General features: G+C 34.2%; 1 protein-coding gene across 1 annotated transcript in view; it reads left to right on the top strand.

Moving 5' to 3' along the window:
- The window catches only part of KCND2 (potassium voltage-gated channel subfamily D member 2), a 476,246-nt gene that overhangs the window by 456,171 nt on the left and 15,345 nt on the right, over window positions 1-4,730 (top strand). The gene's annotated exons all lie outside the window — the stretch shown is intronic.

The raw sequence follows: 4,730 nt of genomic DNA on the forward strand, positions 1-4,730 counted from the left end.
CGGTTTCAGTTTTGGTCGATAGTTGCACTAGTCAGCAAAGCTAGGTTGTACCACAGCAAAAGAGAACCTTAATATCTCAGTGGCTTAAAACAAGGAATATTTCTCAATCATGCTACAAGTCCATTACTAGTCCAGTGATGGAAACTCCATTTTGACAATGTACTTCTGCAATCATTTAAGCAGGGGTAAAAGGACATGATGAATCACACACTGACTTTAAAACCTCCTCCTGGGACCGGGCCAAATCATTTCCATCTCTGTTGCATTAGCCAAAGCAAGTCGCATAGCCATCTGCAACTTCAAAGTGGGCAAGGAAATACAATTCCACTATACGATCAGAGGCTGAAAGAAAGAAATACCTAGTGAACAACACTAACAGCAGTAGCAAAATCAAAGATAGATTTTGGCAAATTTTATTAGAATCAGTTTTCTAGATTTGATTCATTTAATCTCTGTCCATCAGGGGTCAGGCTGTCTCCAGTAGACAAGGGCTATTAAAGGGCACCAAAATGTGTCTCAGATATTTTACATAATTGACGCAGGAAGTAAGAGAAATCCGATCACTTGTAACTGAGTTCTATTCTTGGCCTAGCATTTTATTGTCTCTCTGAAGTTCACACCAGTTAATTAATCCCTCTAAGACTAAGCAAGTGCATAGTCATCTGCCAAATGGGGAAAATAATACCCACCTCACATCAGATTAAGCAACTATGCAAATGTATATAAACATATACAAGCATTTCATATTAACTTTATATTTATTGATGGCTCGCTATGTACCAGAATTTGGTTTAATGTTTTCAAAAAATATTGTAAAATCTTTACAACATGTATAAGAGTTAGTTGTGTAGATGAGAATCCTAAGGTACCTAGAAACAGAAATTCTAAAGTCACATACCTAATATATTGGAGAAACATGGTTCATTCCAAGCCAATCTGGCTCCTAGGTTTATAAACTTAAACACTATAGTAGATTGCTTCTCAGAAAAACTGACTAAATGTTGGCACACTTCTCTTCCCCATTCTTTGTCAAAATAGACACCTTGAGAGCTGGGACCCTTGTTGCTGAGAAATAATTTTGGAAAACTTTGTAATTTCCTCAGGACTCTAGTGCTAGATATCCAGTTTTCTTCTTGAGACACTACATCATTGTCCTTTAAGGATAGATTCACTTTTCTGAATATCCAAAACCATTCACAACCAAGACTAAAGTGGACACACAACCTGTAATGTGTTAGAGTTATAAAATATCAGAGATTTTAGGATAGTTCATAACTGACTTTGTAGGAATTCTAGAATAGGATTTTAAATATGCTTTTGAACAATGTCAGTCTTTTTGGTAAAGTATGAAATCTCATGAAGTAACTCTGGAAAGTTCAAGTTGATCACTATATCACATTGTTCAAAGAATTTCTTCATGTTCGTTGTCAAATATCCTCTTTCTTTAGCAAAGAATCACTCTTTCAGCTTTATAGTTTCTACTTTAGAGAATCTCCTATTTTTGGACAAGTACCTAGTCTTTAATTATTATAGAGAATAGTAATAAATAGACCAGTTACCCTGAATATATAGAACTGCTAATCCAACAAACAGGAAGGGTTTGGAAAAGGCATCATCTGGACAGTAATGGTCTCCTGCAGGGCACACCTTTGGCAAGCAGAGATGGAGGAATTTCCAGGGGCTTTCATGCACCACAACTGTGGTTCTGCCCACACATTAAAATCCCTATACTGGGCACACGGATACATTGTTTAAAATAACAGAATCTTAAGAAAACCTTAGCTCCCCAGCACCCATCAATCTCCATTCTAGAAATTTCTTCTTTAATATAAGAACTACCTGCAAATCATCTTCTCAATGCCAGAAAAGCTGCCTATATGAAATCTGTAGGAAATACAAATCTGATTTTAAATAAACCAATCTTCAAAATATCTATATTTTTTCAAACTTTGTCACCTGTAACTAGTAAATCAACAACAAAAAAACAAACAAAATATTTTAGTAACCTTTTTTCCTACATAAATTTAGAATGCGAAATTTTTTTAATGTGATGTCAAATAAGTACATTAAATTAAAAAGTGTTTTATGAATGCTTTTTAGTAGCTTTAGCATATCTACTATCATAAAATGATGGATTTTGCATATCATGACTACTAAAAAAGTTGACTTAATAAAGCCAAATATAATAATCTAATATGATATGTTCAGGAAATAGATAAATGAACTAAACATATCATCTAAGAAGGGACAGTGGATATGGAACTAAGTAAGTTACCAAGGGATAGTTTCTATTTTCCTTATGAGGAGATTTAAAAAAAAAAAAACAGTAAACATTCATTAGATTAAGGTAGTTTAGATTTATCTGGAGCAGGATCATTTGACAAATAAACTAAGTTAGGCAAAAATAACCAGCTAATTCAGTCAAGCAAGAAGTCCATTCAGTAAAAACATCGATCGAGCTAAATAACAAGAAACATCAAAATGGTTGTTCAGAGCAGATTTTGTGGTATTTAGTTTAGCTATTGCCAACTTCAAGCTCACACAAAAACATGAAAAATATACAATATGCATTTGGACACATTCCCATCATCACTCAGGGATACTTTCCCTCTTCCAGGCTCTTCCCACCAGCAAGCATCTTTCCTGCTTTTACCACCTGCCCTTGCCCTTTAAAGGGACTGCATCATTTACCCCATTTCGCTGATCAGTTCTTAACAAAACACTGACATGTGAGTGAATCTAGACTTAACTGTGACGTCTCCCCCACGCTTATCATTGGTAATTAGATTTTAATAGATTTATTTATTCACTTAGTTATTCAATAAATATTTATTGAATAGAATATAATAGTCAAAATAAAGCTAACTTGATGCAATGACAGGTGGTAAGGTTGATATTTTGAAGCAAAGAGTCTACCCAGTTTTAAAATACAAATCACACCACTTAGTCATCTGCATACTTAAAGGCTAACTGGTAAATAATTACCATGTATAATAGTAATAGTAATAGTAATTATAATTTAATAATGCTAACAGTAACAACAACAACAACAACAACCCTCTCTAGAGTTTCTAGTATGTCTCAGGTGCTTTATATCTGTTACTCACATTTTCACAATTAACATGCAAAGGCAGTGTTATTATTTCCATTTTGCAGATGACTTATTCGTACTTACACACCTATTGTTTAAAGTCAAAATCAAGAAAATTCTGGCATTATTAGAACTATGAGTCTTTAGGGATTTTCCTATAGATAATTCTAAATACAGTGAGAATCTGAGAATCAATAAGACAATGTAGAGACAATGTACAATTAAGTGAATTTTTTTTACCTTTCACATGAGATGTTGACTTTGATACAAAAAAAAAAAAGATTTTATCAATATTCAGTCTGCCATTTATCACACTCTACTATAGTGGTTCTCAAAATTTAGATTCATCAGAATCATCGGAAGAGCTTGTTAAAATACATCCGATTTCGTATCTGATTTAGTAGTTTTGGAGTAGAGACTAAAAATGTGCATTTCCATCAAGTTCCCAAGTGATGCTGAGACTGCTGGTCTGGGGACCACACTTTGAGAACCACTGTCTATACATTCATCAATGTTCAAATCAAATAAAAAATTTTTACAGAATTCTAGAATAGTTAAAAGGCAAAAAATAATTCCTGGTTAGAGCATGAGAATGATCTCTTTTATATATATGCCTTACTGTTAAAGTGTACAGATGAAACTTATTGGACTTGGTTAACCAATGTCACCATAAAAAATTTATATATATATAGTCACCCAGATCCTACCTCAAATCTCTTTGGATAACCTAGTGATTTTCTATTTGTGTATAGCTTAATATTCCTCTATTATCAACACATGTAAAAATCTGGAGATTACATACTTCTCAATATTCACTCTACATTTCAGCCTTATTGAATTACTCACCTCTGCTCTTAAGTCTCCATTCCATCCCCGCACTACTTAATGTAGCCACTTGGCAAACTCACACTCAGGGGTCAAAGCTTAATTCAAATTATCACCCAGTCTATGAAAATTTTTCTGAATGGTATGAACACTGTTAGTTTTTTCCTCTTCTTTTCTCCCACAGTATTCCACATAGTTTATTATTATGTATTACATTATATTCTTCCCTTTCTCCATTGTACTGAGTACAGTGCCTGAGATAAAATAGACATTTAATATTTGTGTAATAACTGAAAGAATGATTAACAGCTTTTGTTCAGCTTGACATGTCCTCCATTTCTAGAGTAGGATGGACATTCCCAGGACCAGGTGCAAACAATATTGGAAAGTATGATTTTTTTCTCCCGTACCCTCCTACATCCTCTTCTTTATCACTTCTTCCCACTTCCATTCCCCTTTTTGCCCTCTCATTCCACTGAGCATTCCTCTGATCTTTTCCGCATCCTTTCCACTGGCCTAAATCCAAGCACTGTTACTGCCCAGCCCTGACATCGCCAGAATTAACCAAGCTCTAGAGCTGGGAATCTTGCACTTTCTTCCACTGATTTCCTTCCTCTCTCTATTTATGTTATTATTTGGCACTAACTTGTCTCATTTCTAGGGGAATGATTTCCTGAGCAAATGTAGAGATTCCAATAAATTCCTTAAATTTTTAAAAACTGATGAAGCTTAATATGCTGCCTCCACAGGAGGCATTTTACTAAACCTTAAATGAAAATAACAAGTGTAAATAAAACTTCCAGAATAAATGGTA

The sequence above is a fragment of the Pteropus vampyrus genome, unplaced genomic scaffold (assembly GCF_000151845.1).
Source record: "Pteropus vampyrus isolate Shadow unplaced genomic scaffold, Pvam_2.0 Scaffold33, whole genome shotgun sequence".
NCBI classification, from domain to species: Eukaryota; Metazoa; Chordata; class Mammalia; order Chiroptera; family Pteropodidae; genus Pteropus; species Pteropus vampyrus.